The following is an 8,684-nucleotide window of genomic DNA, read 5'->3' as shown; positions in this document are numbered from 1 at the left end:
TCTAGTCAGGTTTGTGTGATTAAGTAAGTGGACTTGCAGTTTGCAGTTCATAGCTCTGGGGACTAATATTCAGAACTTATAATCACTACTCCATGGAATCACATAAAACTAATTAATACTGATTGGAATAAAATAGGGGTCTAATTAATTATCTATCACAGGAGAATGTTAAACACTGAGCTAAGGAATGAGTTCAGATAGGTTTACATTGTTCAGCCTCGGGGTTGAATAATCCAAAGGACTGTGGTGTGTAACTGGAAAGTGATAGAGAAAGGGGTATTGCCTGTGGACTGAGGGGAGGCAGATTCCATGGAGTTATAGATGGTCAATGAGAGTGCCTAGCATCCAAGTTCTTGTGGCTGTCCTGGAAGGCCAAGAAGCTCTCTCAGGCCAGGACAGGTAAGGAAACTTCTGTGGAATTTGGGTGATCAGAGACAGTGCATGAAGCTTGACTGAATACCTTCTCTAGATGGCCAGGAAGCCCTCCCAGGCAGGTCAAATAGTGTGGAGTTCTTGTGATGAAAGAATGATGGATACTATGAAACATTATGAAAATGGTAATAGTTGAGATTCTCAATGAAACACTTTTAGATCTCAACAAAGTGAGCAAATGCATTAAACAAAAAAGAAGTAAAGACCTGAAGAGAATTTTAGAAAAGCTAAGATATCATTTATAATTTTCATTTACTGGATGAGAATATAAAGAAGGATAAGATATATTTAGTTGTGCATAGAAACCTTTGCAAGAATTGACCAACTGCTAAGATATAAAAATATCATCAAGAAATGAAGACAAGTAGAAATGTTAAACATATCATTCATGCACTACAATGTACACAAATTTAATTAATAAAAGGATTTTGAAGAAAAGACCCCAACTTAAATGTAGTCTAACTAGCTTTATCCTAAAGAATTGGTGAATCATTGCACATGTATAACCTATATTAGATTGCTTACCATCTAGGGGAGAGGAGAGAGAAAGAAAAATTTGGGACTCAAAATCTTATAAAAATGAATGTTGAAAACTGTCTTTACATATAACTAGAAAAAACACTATTTACAAAAAAAGAATTGGCAAATCAAAGTAATAATCAGAGAAAGAATAGTTTTCCTTAAAAATTGACAAAAATGGGACATATCAAGATTATTAGGATTCAGCCAAAGCAGTTCCCAGGCAGCTAGATGGTACAATGGATGGATTGCTGGGCTTGGAGTCAAGAAGACCTCAGTTCAAACCCAGCCTCAGACTGTTGTTGTTGTTTGTCCTTCATTCTCAAGAGGACATCAGCAGGGTGATGGCTTTCAAACTAATTGGATTTAAGGGAGGCAGGGTTATGCAAAGTCATCACCCTTACTCTCTTCTTCACAGTCATTTGAAGTCCGGCGGTGAGACATAGATCAGGACTATTGACAATTGCCCTGGATGCTGTGGGAGACTTTAACCTTTTGAAGATAAGGTCTGTCCCAGGTCTCGCTTTGTCTGAGGCAACTCCCATTCAGTGATTAAAGAATAGGGAAAAAATGAGGTAAAAGATGGCCTAGTTTGCTTTCTTAAAGGAATCAATCTGACAATCTCTGAAGGTCAGACTTGTTTTCTTTTTTCACTAAGCCTTTGGAGAGACTAGAGATGAGTTGGAAACACAGTCCGAAGAGTTCTCACTATGGCTGGTAGACTAGAGGCTCTGAAAGTCAGTCCAGGCAACCAGACCCTAACACTGAGAGAAGCACCAACATCTGGGTTTTCAAAGTCGGGGAGGCTCTTCCAGTGAGTGGGCCCCAAACAAAATGCTAACCTCAGAGTATACATTCACTCCTTCAGAGTCAGAGTGCTCCACACCTCTCCACGGTTTCACACCTCCCATGGGTTTCACACCTCTTGTGAACTAATTACTAAAAGGGTGTGGGCCTTCCTACAAACAAAGGCAAGACTCAAAGGCACTTGATTGCCTTAGTGCTGAGAAGCATTCCAAAACAAAAGACAACAAAAAAGGCCCATTTTGCTTGCAATTACATTAGTACTAGCTAAGAAATGGAAGGGTAGGTAAGTGGAATAGGTTAGGTGCATGAGACACAGTAGTCAGTGATTATAGCAATCTACTGTTCGAATAAGTAAAAGAAACCAACTTCTGGGATAGGAACTCACTATTTGACAAAAACTGCTGGGAAAACCAGAAAATAGTCTGGCAGAAACTGGGCATGGACCAACACCAGACACCCTATACCAAAATAAAGTCCAAATGGGTACATAATTTAGCTGCAAACATTGATACTATAAAGAAATTAGGGGAGCAAGGAATAGTTTATCTGTCAGATTTATGGAGAATGGAGGAATTTATGACCAAACTAGAAATAGAGAACATTATAAAATGCAAAATGGATCATTTTGATTACATTACATCACAAAGCTTTTGCACAAACAAAGCCAATGCAACCAAGATTAAGAGGGAAGCAGAAAACTGGGAAAGAATTTTTACAATCAGTGTCTCTTGTAAAGGCCTCATTTTTAAGATATATAGAGAACCAAGTCAAATTAAGAAGAATACATGGCATTCCCCAATTGATAAATGCTCAAAGGATATGAAGAAGCAGTTTTCAGAAGAAAAAAGTAAAGATCTCTATTGTCATATGAAAAAAATGCTCTAAATCACTATTGCTTAGAAAGATACAAATCAAAACAGCTCTGAAGTACCACATTACACCTATCCGATTGGCTAACATGACAAAATAGGAAAATGATAAATGTTAGAGAAAATGTGGGAAAGTTAGAACATTAATTCGTTGTTGGTGGAGTTGTGAACTTATCCAACCATTCTGGAGAGCAATTTGGAACTATGCCCAAAGGGCTATAAGAAGGTGCATACCCTTTGACCCAGCAATACCACTTCTAGGGCTATATCTCAACAAGATCATAAAAATGGGAAAAGGGCTGATATGTAAAAATTATTTATAGCAGCTCTTTTTGTGGTGGCCAAGAACTGGAAATTGAAGGGATGCCCACCAATTGGGGAATAGCTGAACAAATTGTGGTATATGAATGTAATGGAACACTATTGTGCCATAAGAAATGATGAACAGACAGACTGCAAAAAAAGCCTGGAAATGTTTATTTAAACTGATGCTGAGTGAAGTGAGCAGAACAAGGGGAACATTGTACACAGTAACAGCCACAGTGTTAATGACTGCCTTTGATAGACTTAACTCTTCTCAGCAATCCAAGGCCCTAAAACAATTCCATAAGACTCATCATGATAGAAAATGCCATCCACATCCAGAAAAAGAAATATGGAGTCTGAATGCAAATTGAAACAAACTATTTTCTTTTATTGTTTGTTTTATGTTTCTCTTTCTTTTGGTTACTCCCATTCATTCTAATTCTTCTATATGATGTGACTACAGGAATGCATATGCAGAGCCTATGTCAGATTGCATCCAGTCTTGAGGAGAGAGAGGGGAAGGAGGGTAAGAAAATTTAAAACTTATCAAAGTGAATGTTGAAAACTAGGGACCCTAAGCTATTTAGTGAGACAGATTGTGAGGCAATGCCATTTCACTTTAAATATAAGCACAGCAATGAAGCCACAGACAGTAACAGGAGCAATAACACCAAGAGCAACAGTAGTAGAGTTCCCAGTAACAGGTGGCACCATCATTTGGTGCAGTGAAGTGTTGGACTTTTTGTAGTCAGTGTCTTCCTAGCCCTGGTCCTCCACTTGCTTCGGATACAGAGGAATGTCATGCTATTCCCAGAAGAAGTTACTGCCACAATCTTTTCTTTGGTCTAGTGGGTTCCTCCATGCTGTGCAGCAGCAGCTGCTGTTGTTGGTTTGCTCTGTCTCTGTGTTGACAGTTACCTTGGAGGTATAACTTTAAGAGAGAATAGGCCAGTGTGATGAGCTGCATAGAAGTTTTTGTTGGTATTAATCATGCAAGTGCTAAAGTGGATTTTGCCAATAATGTTCAGCTGTCACCGACTTTAGCAGCTCTGTCTTAGGCCTTGGGTAGACTTTTGATCATTCAAGAAGTGACATTGGGCTTGGAATTACAGTAGCATTTCTAACAACTCTGATCACTCAGTTTCTTATATATAATGGTATTTATTAGTATACATCTCCTCATTTTCTTTATATCCATTCTTGGCTACCATGTGTTTTTTTTCAGGAGGTGTGACAGCAAGAAACATAGGACAACAACTGGCTATGAGTATTCCTGAAAAGCCGCATAGTGACTAAAGTCTTCAGACTCACAGATGCCAATAACAAAGCAAAGTTGGGAATAGAACCTCCGCTACTGGATTGTGGTTGAATTTTTTTTTACCTGGAAGAATCTACTTAGATTGAGACAACTGCACAAACGGCCTGGGGGAGGACCAGAAGGTGTGGGGTAGGGTCAGGTTAGAGATGGTGGAATAATAATCTATTTTAGAATAGCCAAATGGAAAAATAAATGCTTATCTTGAAATCTTACCTAGATTTACTCCATAAGCATTTGTACCTGGATGTGCCCTGAAAGGATTTAATGCTAAATTGTGTTAGGGAACTTCAAGTATTAGATGTCATTTAAGTTACTGAAACAGTTGCATATTTCAAAACCTTGAACTAAAAGTAATTGCAAACTATTCCTTTTGTACCTGTGCCCAAGACCTTTGACAAAGGTGAGGTGTGGTGTAAAAGGAATAGTATTTGTGCAGAATATTAAAAGTAAGGTTGTGATTCAAAGGAAAAAAGAGGTGATCCATGTCAGGCTGCGCATTAACTTAATGCTTTAGAAAAAGTGCCCTCTTCTTAATGCTGCAACAATAGCACACACACACACCCATACACTCATGTATATCAGCAGTATATCAACTGTATTTTTCATCCTAACAGTGAAGTTTGGTGTAGACAATCTTAGTGGAACCAAATGGCAATGAAAAGTTTCAGTTCTAAAGTGTGGTATGTTGCTGACATTTTCACCCCTGTTTATTTAATTCCTTCTGAGTTCTGTAGACATCTAACGGTAGCTGTAGATCTCTGCCATTTGCTTAATTTAAATGAGCCAAAATTTTTTCTCTGCTTCTCTGTTACTATAGAATAGAGGTTGCAACTTTTTTCACAGTCCTATAGGAATTGGAATCTGTTCTTGACTTGTAAAAAGAAGAGTGCATATGTCATATAAAACATTTGGTGTTTCCAAATATCAATTATATTGGTGAGCACAATGTTTTCACTTAATGGCATAGACCATATTAGACCGAATTTGCAACTATTGGGTCTTAAACTTAAAGTGCAATGTATATTAAAACCAATTTGAGTCTTGTATTCTCTTAAATATTTATTCCTTTTTCATATGAGATGTTTTCGTATTTTGCGTATGAGATGTTAAAGAGAAGCATTTCAGTACTGCATGGAGGCAAAATTCAGCAATAATTTCTTTCACTAGAAAAGATATTTTATTGTTGAGCCTTTCATTTGAGCCCTAATTCTTTGAGAAACTGCAGTTTGGGGTTATGGAATAGTTGTCATTTTTACTTATATAGATTTTTTTTATATTATGCAATGTAAATATTTTCAGTTTGTGTTAAATTCTGTTAAGATGATTTTCACATCTTATGAATTGGTTGTCTGTTAGAATTGATGTCACCAGTGAACAGAGTGGAATCTTGGGCTGAGTAGCCTAAGAATGTGGTTTTTGTGGGTATATTTATGTGGTGGTCTTCTTTTTTTTTCTCTTTTCAGGAAAATATAAATGCTCTTGGTACAAAACTCTAGAAAGCTGTAACTGATTACTTTAGAGGAAAGCTGCAAAAGTGGAGAGATTCTAAACTTGTAAAAGACCCCTTATCTATATATTAAAATTGAAAATGAATAGCGATGTGAAAATGTTTTGTTTTCAAAATAGATAGTCCTTTAAAAACCAGAAAAAATTAGCAACAACCAGCAATTGAATATATAAACTTATACTTGATCACGCATAAGCAGAAAGTGTTTATTTTTCTCAACTAAACTGGAAATCATTCCGTACCTAAGAGATTTAATAAAGCCAAAATGTGAATCTGAGGTTCTATTTTTGCCAATACTTGTAGCAAGTAAACAAACCAAAGTGATCTGAGGTTATAAAACATTATGAACAAAATTTCACTCTTCTGAATTCAAACATTTAGGAAGATTTGCACTGATAGAGAAGTTTTCAACAGTGTGGTGATTTTTGTTCTTTTTTATTTTGTGTTGTTTTTACTATTATTTCAAGAACTTATTAAAAAGCTCAGGGACACAAAAGGATTATATATTGTCCAATTAAGTTTTGTTCTATCTTTCCATGGCCCATTATTACATAAAATTTTATTGCATCATTACCTGAAAGGATGCATATAATATTTCTGCCTTTCTGCATTGCACTGGGAGTTTTTAGGCCCTAACACATGGTCAGTTTTTGTGTAGGTGCCATGTACCACTGAACAAAAGGTGTATTCCTTTCTATCCCCATTCAATTTTCTCCAGAAGTCTACCATATCTAGCTCTTTTTAAAAATTCGATTCATCTTCTTAACTTCTTTCTTGTTCATTTTTGGTTAGATGTATCTAGTTCAGAGAGGGGACAGCTGGGGCACCCCGCTGGAATAGTTCTGCTGTCTATTTCTTCCTGTAACTCCCTTAACTTCTCCTCTAAGAATTTGGATGCTCTAACACTTGGTCTCCTTATGTTTAGTAATGATATTACTTCATTATCTATATTGCCTTTTACCAGGATATAGTTTCCTTCCTTAACTCTTTTAATTAGATCTGTTTTGACTTTTGGTTTGTCTGAGGATGGAATTGTGACCCCTGCTTTTTCTTTTATTTGACCTGAACCATCATATATTCTACTCCAGTATTTTACTTTTAACTTGTGTCTATCCCTCTGCTTCAAATATGTTTTTTGTAAACAACATATTGTAGGATTATGGTTTTTAATCCATTCTGCTATCCACTTCCATTTTATGGGATAGTTGATCTGATTCACATTCACAGTTATGATTACTATCTATGTATTTCTTTCCATCCTATCCCCCCACCATTTATGCTTTTATTTCTCCCTTCTCCATTCCCCTCCTCAAAAGAGTTTTGCTTTTGAACACTACCTCTCTCAATTTTCCCTTCCTATCAGCCACTCTCCCTTATCTTATCTTTCTCCCTTACTACTTCTGCCCTCCCTTCTAACCACAACCCCTGTATCTTTCCCCTTTCCCCTCCTACTACCTGTAGGAAAAGTTAGATTTCTCTACTTAACAAAGTATGTTATTCCCTCCTTGCATCAAATCCAATGAGTAAAGCTGAAACAATGCTCATCTCTCTCCTTTCTTTCCCTCAACTATAATATATTTTTGTTCCTTTTCATGTGATGCAACTTACCCTTCCCTGCCTCCTCCTTTCCTCTTCTCCTATTACAATCCCTTTGCACTCTTCAGTTAGGTTTTTATCATTACATCAGTTAATTTATACCCCAAACTTCTATCCATGTATATCCCTTGTCATATCCATATCATAATAGATCTCTATGGGGGGAGGTGAAGGCAAGAAGACAGCTGGAAAAGAAATCCCTCCAAAGTCCTGTGAAAATGGCTCTGAACAAATTCTAGAGCTACAGAAGCCACAGAATTACAGAGGGAAGCAGGACTGCAGCCCAGGAGGGACTAGATGGTCATTGGGAAGGGTCTATAGCACTGTGCTGGAAGCAGAGTGAAGACCAGTGTGGGCCACACCAGGAAAGACCAGTGCAGAAGATATTGGCAAGCAGGACTCACAGAATCACTGAGCTGTAGCAGTTACCAGAATTCTCAACCCACAAATGCCAAAGACCATGGAGTAGATCAATGGGGAAACTGGTGGAGCCAGGTGAGACAAGTGTGGGGTCCAGACCCAGTCCCGGGGGCAGGAGAGGCAGAACAGCAAGGGCAGCAGCAGGAAGATCCTGTGGCTGCTTCCAGAGCTTCAGCTGCAGTTGCTTCTGGTCCAATGCCCACCTGGTGGGAGGAATCAAGTGGTGGATCAGAGCAGAAGTGGAGGGAATGCTTTGCTGCTGCAGAGGCTAGGTTCTTTTCCTTTGCCCTGCTTGGATCAGGGTCACAGTCCTGGTGGGCCCTCCTTAGGGGAGGAGGAGCACTGGAAAGGTATACCTTGTGGTGGCTTCCAAGTAGTTCTGAAAACAGCAGTGCAAAGCCCCTGAAGCTGGGGACAAAGGACTCTCCACTCTGAAGGCAGTCATAACCTGACCAAAATCTCAAGGGTCAAGTATTTTGCTGGGAACATGAGCATCAGGCAGCAGAAAAGGACTCAGATTCAGATTCAGACTCAGATTAGAGAATCTTTTTTGGTGACAAAGAAGATCAAAACATACAGCCAGAAGAAGTCAACAACATCAAAAAGCCATCATCAAAAGCCTCCAAGAAAATATATGAATTGGTCTCAGGCCATGAAAGAGCTCAAAAAGAATTTGGAAAAATCAAGTAAGAGAAGCAGAGGAAAAATTGGGAATAGAAATGAGAGCGGTACAAGAAAATCATGAAAAACAAGTCAACAACTTGCTAAAAGAGATCCAAAAAGTACTGAAGAAAATAACACCTTAAAAAATAGACTAACCCAAACGGCAAGAGAGCTCCAAAAAGTCGATGAGGAGAAGAATGCCTTAAAAGGCCAAATTGGCCAAATGGAAAGAAGAGAATTCCAAAAG

The 8,684-nt window shown here is 38.1% G+C and overlaps 1 pseudogene; it reads left to right on the top strand.

The window, feature by feature from the left end:
- Positions 1-328: 328 nt before the first annotated feature.
- LOC118857971 lies at positions 329-4,229 on the top strand (annotated as a pseudogene).
- The last annotated feature ends 4,455 nt before the right edge of the window (positions 4,230-8,684 follow it).

The sequence above is a fragment of the Trichosurus vulpecula genome, chromosome 7, assembly GCF_011100635.1.
Source record: "Trichosurus vulpecula isolate mTriVul1 chromosome 7, mTriVul1.pri, whole genome shotgun sequence".
NCBI lineage: Eukaryota > Metazoa > Chordata > Mammalia > Diprotodontia > Phalangeridae > Trichosurus > Trichosurus vulpecula.
The sequence above is the reverse complement of the archived record's forward strand: the minus strand, read 5'-3'. Positions and strand labels throughout refer to the sequence as shown.